Source organism: Mastigoproctus giganteus, chromosome 5 (genome assembly GCF_048544385.1).
Source record: "Mastigoproctus giganteus isolate SK-2022 chromosome 5, ASM4854438v1, whole genome shotgun sequence".
NCBI classification, from domain to species: domain Eukaryota; kingdom Metazoa; phylum Arthropoda; class Arachnida; order Uropygi; family Thelyphonidae; genus Mastigoproctus; species Mastigoproctus giganteus.
The window spans coordinates 69,318,255-69,328,284 of record NC_143579.1 but is presented as its reverse complement, the minus strand read 5'-3'; positions in this window follow the sequence as shown (position 1 = coordinate 69,328,284).

Here is a 10,030-nt window from a genome sequence, read left to right as displayed (position 1 = left end):
GGAGGAAGCACATACCATCATAGAATCAGAGGAGGAAGAGCAAGAAGAAATACAACGCACAGCAGCTCAGGTCGAAACAGACGAGGTCATGATATTCAGAATAGAGGACGAGTTGAAGAAGCCTCTAACAGAATTCGTAGGAATGTACCCCACAAAGACTCAAGTGATACCAAAGGAGAGGCCTGACAGAACCTTGTGGAGAGTCACAGACTACATAAATCGGGTAGCTAATGCCACGGAAGACAGCCTAAAAACTTCATCGGTTATGTTAGGGTTGTTAAATTTACAAGAACAAAATCAAATTACTATAGTAGGGTTACCCGTAAATGATTACATTAACCCGTATTCGTGTCTGTAAATTGCGTGTGTTCTTTGGACGATTTGCCTGTTTTGTTGGACGAAAAAAGCCTCAGTTTCTGAGGGAAAAAACCTTGCTATCTACGCCTGAGACCAACTAACTCAGCCACTGAGTGAAAAAAGCCCACTAAAGTTCCTCGCGTCATCGACGGGATTCGAACCCGGGCCTTTTCCACCCGGTGTGGGGAGGACGGTGACGATACTGTGCTACCCACGCAGACAAATTTACAAGAACAGTAAGTCTTAATTGTTTATATACTAATGTTAGAAGTGTCGTCAATAAAATGAGTGAATTCGATCTGCTGGTTAAAACAAGTAACGCGGACATGATAGGGCTTACGGAGACGTGGTGCCACCCGGAAATTGGGGATGATGAGTTTCAGTACGGCTTGTATAATGTATTTAGGAAGGATAGGGTAGATAGAATGGGTGGTGAGGTAATGCTTCTTGTCAGAAGCAGCCTGAGTGCGACGATAGCTTTCCCGGATTCAGACGTTTCACATGCGAGTATAGAGTCTGTATGGTGTGAGATAGTTGGAAACAAAGGTATAATGCGAGTAGGAGTAATCTACAGACCAGGTGATTGTGAAGATTATGACAAAAGCCTCTACATGCAAATGGAATGGGCAAGTAAGCGTCAATGCCTTATTATGGGTGATTTCAATTTGCCTCTAATTGATTGGAGTAAATGGGAAGGAAACTCGACATGGGGAACAAAATTTCTAAATCAACTAGATGACTGTTATTTGTATCAACATGTCATGGAAAGTACTAGAGAAAAGAATATCCTAGACCTCATCATCACACATGAATCAGATGACATAACAGGGCTGACAGTAAATGAACAAGTAGCAGGAAATGATCACGGAGTTCTACGGTGGATGATGACAAGAGAGGTAGCAGAAGTAAAAGGCAAAGGAATGGGTTTTAATTTCAGAAAATGAAATTACGATGCCTTAAGGTACTACATGGCCTCTATTAACTGGGTAGATATCGCACAAAGAATGAATACAATTGAACTGTGGTATGATTTTAAAACATTAATCACAGATGCCTTGAATGCATATTTACCAAAAAAAAAAAAAAAATACTCAACCAGGAGGGTTCCAAGTTGGATGAATAGTGAAGTTGCCACATTAATTGAGCAGAAAAAGTTGTCATGGAAAGATTACAGAGCAATCAAAAGTACTGAAGCCTATAAAAGCTACAAGATAATCTGTAATAGAGCCACAGAAAATATTCGACAGACAAAGTCAGTTTATGAGAAATCACTAGCAAACAGAGCAAAGAGGGGGGTAGGGAATTCTTCACATATATAAATTCTAAGAAGTGCAGGACAAACCAGATCGGACCTTTACGTAAGAGAAAGGGGATAGTATGAAATACACCAGCTGCGGTTGCAGATGAACTCAACAGTTATTTTGCATCGATATTTACAAAATAAAAACCTTTTGTGGAAATGGAAATTGTGGGAGCGAAGTTAAAAAATATGTAATTAATGATATTGAAATTTCGCAAGATTATTTAATGAAAAAACTTTCGAGCCAGTAAGGTTCCTGGAGTTGATGGAATATACCCTACAATCTTAAGGGGGCAGCGGCAAGTGAGTGCATTGAACCATTGGGGCTAATTATGCGAGCATCACTAGACTCTGGGGAGATTCCGTTGGATTGGAAAAGTGCCAATGTATCTCCCATACATAAGGGTGGCTCTAAGAGTGAAGTGGGAAATTATCGACATGTCAGTCTAACTTCAGTGATAGGGAAAATCATGGATTGGCTGTAGGAAGTTTTATGTTAGCCAGCGAGTTATAAATTCTTGGAATAAGTTGCCTACATGGGTGGTAGAAGCTGACAGTTTGGAGAAATTCAAAGGTCATCTGGACAGTACCTTCGTGTCAGGGAAGTGCATAGGATAATAGGTTTAATTTCCTTTTCTTTTATTAATTATTATTTTTTCATTTATTTATTATTATTATTTTTTTTATCATTGTTTTATTCGGTTTTTTTTTTTTTTTTTGGCTGGTGCAGCATAAGCCATAGGCTTTCTAGCACCATGCAGCCATTACTAATACTAATACTAATACTAATACTAATACTAATACTAGTACTAAATCGGTACATAATACCGCATTACATCGACAGCAATGGTACAACACTGGAGGCCATACAAACAGCCATGTATTGTGCTGCGGTAGCAGCCACGAGGATTAAGGGAAGAGAAGGGAGAGACCAGCAGCAGAAGAACCGAAAACAGAAGGAACCACCAGCTTAGGAAAGAAGATTTCAGCAGAAGATAGAAGTAAGAGTCAAGATAGGCCAATTGATTCAGTAGCAATGGGGCAAAAGGAGTAAGAAATTAATTGGAAAAGTGAAGAGCATCCTGAAGAGAGATTGCGACCACAGCAAACATGAGAAAAAATCAGAGAATAGCAGAGTACTTGGACACATTGAAGTAGAACGTCCATTCACTCAGCAAGAAACTACGACGATACAAAGAGAGCTCCCAAAGGAAAATATACAACCAAATCTTCGATGAGGACCAAAGAGGCTTCTACAGGAATCTCGGAGAAGACGGGAAAGAAGGCAACGGTCCAACCGAGAAGAAGACGATTGAGAAGTTCTGTGGAAACATATCGAACAGGGAAGTAAGACATAATAGCGACATAATAATTCGATAGCGACAAACTTCCTAGGAGAAACGATGGCGAAATGGAGTACCACCATTAAGGTGGAAAACATGATCATCAGGCCAATCCCCATCAGGAGAGGAATCTTTCAGGGAGATGCCATGAGCCCATTGTGATTCTGTCTAGCACTTAATCCGCTATCTACCATGCTCCACAATAGCAAGTACGGATATAACCTCAAAGAAGAAAGGAAGAACCTGTACACCTTCACCCACTTGATGTACATGGATGACATCAAGCTCTACGCGGGAACCGAGAATCACCACCTACAACTACTCCAGATCACCGTAGAATTTAACAATGATATTAAGAGGGAATTTGGTCTAGACAAATGCAAGACCCACGGATTGCGTCAGGGAAAATTAATCAACCGAATCTACCAGCTGCTGACTGGTAAACAGATCGAAGTCATGACAAAGAGAGAGAGGCCTGCAAATATTTGGGCATGATGCAGGCTCATCTGTTACAGCACAAGAAAATTAAAGCCTGCCTGACCGAAAAATACTATCAGAGACTCAGAAGCCTGCTGAAAGCAAAGTTGAACTGACAGAACACAGTTATAGCCATTAACACCTTTGCAGTCCCAGTGCTAACATACTCCTTCAGGGTCATAGATTGGACTAACACCGAGCTGGAGGATATCATGAGAATGACAAGGACAATGATGACCAAGAGCCACCAACACCACCCGAAAACTGCCATGGAGAGACTGACAATTGTCCGAAAAGAAGGTGGAAAGGGCCTGATAGACCTCATTAAGTAACAGAAGACAGCGATAGTTAACCTGAATTTTCAGAAACACACGGCAGCACTCCAGCAGGCAATGAGGAAGACAGACACGCGGTACATCCCATTCAATTTAAGCGTGGAGTCCCCTCAACCAGGAGGTACAAACGAAGATAGAAAGATGGGCAGAGATGACATTCCATGGCAGACACTACAATGATCTCCATCAAGATCACATAGATAAAATTGCCTCCGATGTTCACGACATGTACACATGTATAGTATCTTTTGTATAGCAGCTCCAGGAACATAAGTTCATCTCTGTCCTGTTACTCTGTGATGATACAAAACTCTGTAGAACAACCAGAAACATGTAGTGTTATGTCTGTGTATATGTATATTATATTTGTGTGTATTGTGTTGCTGTGTTGTTTAGTTGTTTCTGGCCTCTTTGCCACTGGGCAGGCAATCTCCTGGAAAGCGTGCCCGATGCACGATCTTATACTCCTGGAAAGCGTGCCCGATGCCCACAACTAGATATGTCCTCGGTCAAGTGGAGATAGACCTTTACAATCTTTGTCTGCCCTGAAGAGGGCGAAGTCCTGCACTCTTGGAGATAGTGCTATACTAGTGGGTGCCAGCAAATCCCATACCCCCAGCTACCCAAACTTAGGGTACCAGCATAGAGGAAAAATTAAAAAATAAATAAAATCATAATTTAAAAAAAAAAAAGAAAAAAAAGTTAGTTAAAAAAAAACAACTAAGATAAAAATTTATAGAGAAGACTAGGAAAAAAGATAGATAAATAAAAAAAAATTAACTAAAAAAAAATTGAAATAAAATAAAACAGTATTTAAAAAAGAAGTAAAATAAAATAAAAGAAATATATGTAGCCAATGCCATAGGTTGTGAGGCAGATTCTACTGGATGTTTTTTGTTGCCAGGTGAGAAGTTGTTTATACAGTCTTGTAGGGATTTTAGTAGGTCAGCATAAAGAAGGCAATGATAGAGCAGGTGGTTCCAGTCTTCCCTACAAAAAAAAAGTAAAAAAAAAAAAAATGAAGTTGCTAATAAAATAAATAAATAAATAAAATGATGGTGAAGTAAAATTATATAAAATAAAATAAGATAAATAAATCAAAAAACAAAATAAAACCACTTGCCCAGACTTTCTTCTATTTTCTCTAGTAGACTAAAGAAAATAGAAGAAAAGAAAAAAAAAATTACACAAAAGTAGAAATAAAATATATTAAAAATTAAATAAATAAAATAAAAAAAGAAGAGGAAAAAAAAGAGAAAAGAGAAAAAAATATATATATATAGAAATAAATTTAAAATAAAAAATTCTAAAAAATAGATAAAAAAAAAATAAAAGTGAATTGTCTAAGATTAGACAAATCCCGCACGCTCTGGAAGCAGTGCAATACCAGTGGGTTCCAGCAATCCTCGGGTTGCCCAGGCCTGAGGGGATAAAAGTAAAAAAAGAAATAAAATAAAAATAATAATAATTAATAAAACTGGATCTGTGTGATCTTCTAAGAGCTATTCAAGGTGACAATATTTTATCTTTGCAAGACACCGCACACTGTTGAGGCTGACATTACTGTAGGTGCTGGAGGCACCGTAGGAGGTGAAGCTGGAGCAGGATTGGCCAACAGAAGTTTTCTTCTAGCAAATAAATCAGAAGTAAATTGTTGTAGGATTCTCAGGTATGAGGCAGATTCTACTAGATGTTTTTCGTTGCCATGTGAGAAGGTGTTTATACAGTCTTGTAGGGATTTCCGTTGGTCAGCATAAGGAGGGCAGTGATAGAGCAGGTGGTTCCAGTCTTCCAGTTGGAGACAAAGGCAAGAATCGGTATTGCTTATTCTGAACTAAAAGAATTTGGAGTTGAAAGAGCCATGCCCAGTTATGATAAATGATGTGTAGAGGTTTGAAGAGAACCATACGAAATTTTTTTTGTTGGCAGTAAAGGAGACATTTGGTATAAATTTATATGTAGTTCTGCCTTTAGGGGTTGTATTCCAACGATCTTGCCAAATTTTTGTTAAAGAAGACCAAATCCGGGTTTTTTTCAGCTTTCGTGTCTATAAGGACATCATTCTGTATTCCATAGAATTCCATGGAGGTCTGATGTTTTTGAAAGTAACAGAAGGCATGTTGTAAAATGTGCAAGTCCAGAGGTAATACTGCAGCTATGACCTGCAGGGCATAAGTTGAGAGTTCTGCTGGCATGGAGCATTGTAAGAATCACGGATCTTTGCAAGGAGAGTAGTTTTGATTTCAATTTGAAGTTCTTAATTCTAACATACCAAACTGGAGCAGCATAGGTTGCAATAGGTATGAGAAGACATGAGAAGACATGAGCCCTGCTTGCTGGTAATGTGCTTCTAAAGTGACTTGGTTCTTCTGTTGAGGCCCCAGTCCCTTCTAGAGTCTCTACCGACCATCGCCGAATATTTCAAAATCTTATCTGTGATGCACATTAGCATTAGCATTAGCATTAGCATTAGTAGAGGCATATGATGCAAGAAAGCAAGCTTATTCAACATCAGCAAAAAAAAACAAAAAAACACACCACTCCCATTTCACCCCTCCGTTCGTTCGAAATACCTGTCCAGTTGAGCCTCAAATTTGTTTAGGCTATCAACTTCAACAACAAGTGATGGAAGTCGGTTACACCAACCAACCACCCGCTGGCCAAAGGCAAATTTCCGCACATCTATCCGACATCCGTCCTTCCTCAATTTGAATTTATGCCTTCTGAGGTGATTATTCTGAGCAAGATGAAGAATCCCATAGGCATTGAGCATGCTCAAACCATTCAAAGCCTTATACACCTCTATCAGATCACCTCGCCGGTGCCTAGTCTCCAGACTCTGTAATTTGCAAAACTTAAGCCTTTCTTCGTAAGAGCAACCCTTTGTTCCATTCACTAATCTTGTTGCCCTTCTCTGTACCCGTTCCAGCAGCTCTACATCCTTCTTGAAATGAGGCCTCCAGACCTGTATACAGTACTCAAGATGTGGCCTAACCATTGCCTTATACAAGGGAATAATCATCTCCTTATCCCTGCTAGAAAAATTCCTGTATATCATTGACAAGACACCATGAGCTACTCTTGCACTCGTCTGCACTGCTCAGAGAACTTCATATCTGCCTGCACAATTACCCCCAGGTCCTTTTCATTCTCCACCACTGTCAGTGTAGTACCGCAGAGTTGATACGTTGCTCTGGGGTTACTGTTTCTCACATGTATTACTTTACATTTGTCAATGTTAAACTTCATTTGCCACCTCTCAGCCCATCTGTTCAACCTTTCCAGACCCTGTTGCAGCAGCATAGCGTCAGTAGTGTCCTTAACAACCCTGCCAACCTTTGTATCATCTGCAAACTTGGACATTAAACTTGATATCCCATCATCAATATCATTCATAAACACCGAAAACAACAACGGACCCAACACTGAACCCTGAGGAACTCCACTAATAACATTAGTGCACGTTGAGCAGTGTCCATTGATTACCACTCTCTGTCTTCTGCCACTCAACCATCCCTTTATCCATAGCAGCAATTTGCCTCCTATGCCACACTGCTCCAATTTGTGCAGCAGTCTTCCATGTGCATCAGTATCAAAAGCCTTTCTAAGATCCAAATATATAATATCAAAGTTATTCCCTGCATCCGGTTCTTTTGTGACTACATCATAGTATTCAATCAAATTGGTCAGGCAAGACCTGCCCTTAACAAAACCATGCTGCGTCTGAGCTATAACTGAATTCTTGTCTAGATGATCCTGCAGTGCTTCTTTAACCAGTGCCTCCATTAATTTACCTGGAACAGAAGTTAAACTAACAGGTCTATAATTACTTGTCAGCCTTTGATCCTCCTTTGTGAATGGGGGTTACATTTGCACATCTCCAGTCTATGGGTACCTCCCCTGAGTCCAAAGAAGCTCTCATAATTATGGCTAGGGGTTTGCTTACTTCCTTTGCTGCCTCCTTTAATATAACTGGATAGATCCCATCCACCCCAGGTGCCTTTTTTATGTTTATCCTCAACAATCTCTCCTCCACTTTCCTCTCAGTTATTACAAAATCATCTAGCTCACTGCCAATGTTTACTTTACCTAAATCATTCTCCTTCCTGAATAACTCCTCATGCGTGAATGTAGATGCAAAATACTCGTTTAGATTGTTAGCCACCTGAGCAGGATCTTCAACTGTTGAACCATCAATATCCAGTGGACCAATCTGATTCATCCCTTTCCTTCTTGAATTTAAATAGGTAAAGAACTCTTTTCTGTTTTTTTTGCATCCTTTGCCAAGGATTTTCGTAGTCTGCCTTTGCCTGCCTAATCTCCTTTGTGACTTGGTCACAGACCAACTTATATCTATCATAGACTTCCATGTCCCCCATTAATTTGTATGTATTCCATGCATTTTTCTTCTCTGCCACATGTCTCATTAGTTCATCTGACAACCATTTAGGCCTAAACCTTGAACAATATTTCTTAGTTGGTATGTAAAGCCTGGTAGCCTCCAAGATTAGTTCCTTGAATGCTTCCCATTTTGAGTTTGCTGTTGGTAACATCATCAGTTGGTCCCACTGTATAGAATTTAAATACTGTCTCAGACCATCATAGTCGCCTTTACGAAAACAAAAACCCTTCCCTTTGCCTCTGATGGTAGTTACCTCCTTGAGTAAATCCCACTTCAACACACTGTGATCACTGCCACCTAGTGGTTCATTTATCTGCAGATTCTTAATGCATGAAGAATCACTACTGATAATCAGATCAAGTGTATTGCTCCCTCTTGTTGCCTCACGAACATGCTGATGTAGAAAACAATCATCCAATAAATCCACAAAAGCCTTGCTAGTGTGCGAGTGACCAACCCACAAATTCCAGTCAATATCTGGGAAATTAAAATCCCCCATTATAAGACTCTCTGATTTACTGGCCCACTCTATTTCCCTGTACAATATCTTATTATACTCATCAGAGTCATTAGGCCTATAGCACACTCCTACTCTCAATTTAGATTTCCCTATGCTTATGTCACACCAAACTGACTCGACACTGCCCTGTCCATTGATGTCGACTGGCTTCACTTCCTTGGATTTTATGTGTTTCTTAACTAATAGCATAACCTCTCCTCCCCTCCTGTCCTGTCTATCCTTTCTATACACATTGCATTCCCCAAATTCCAGTTCCGCATTCCTTATATCTGTGTGACACCACGTCTCTGATATCCCAACAATATCTGCCTTTGATGTTTTGAGCAATACCTCAAATTCATCAAATTTATTTACCAAACTCCTAGCATTGGTGTACACGCAGGTATACATGCACCTGTTTCTATTCTTAGCTACCCTAACACAACCCATGTGTTTACTTGTACCGCAATGACTTCCAGCAGTCTCTGAAATATCCTGCATCTTGTTTTTCAGGCTTCTGCTCATTTCAATAGAAGCAGTGCAATAATGACTTCCTCATCTATTAGTCCTTGTATCCCCCCAACTAGCAGTTTTCCGACCCACCTAACACTGCCTCGACAGCATCATCAAAAATTCTTGCAACCTTTCTATTTAATGTGGTCGGAAAAAGAAATGGGAGTCCAAGATAACCCCCAGGTATTTAATTTGTGTGGACAATTTAATAGTTTTACCTTCAGTTTTAATCTGTGGTGACCTACGGAGATCACTGGTTCTATTGAGCAGTATTGATGAAGTCTTGTTGGGTGAGATACTGAGGAAATGGGTCGCAGTCCAAGTTTGCAGCATCTGGACTCGAGAGTTTGCACCAGAGTAAGAATGAGTTCCTCTGCAAAGGCCTGGGATCTCAGTTCTCTCAGGTCCAGCGCCAGGAATTCGTCTAGGATGAGGTTCCAGGGGAGGAACAACAGGACGGAGCCCTGGGGACGACCCCAAAGACCGTTCTGCTGAGCTTTCTGTAGGGAGCATTTACTTCTATCTTCCTGTTGGATAGGTATGTTTCGATGACATTTTACGGGTAGATTGGCACGCATGCTTTTCTCAGTCTGCCAAGGACGCTCGGTCACCATATGTTGTCGAACGTCCCTGTGAAGTCGATTGATATGACCAGAAAATACTTCTTGTTGGAGCTTTTAGCCGCATTTATAAGCGTCTGAAGGGCGTCGATGGCAGAGAGGCCCGGTTTGAAACCAAATTGTATTGGCTATGAGAGATTCGCTTCATTATAGTGTCATTGAATTCTGGCATGCAACATCCATT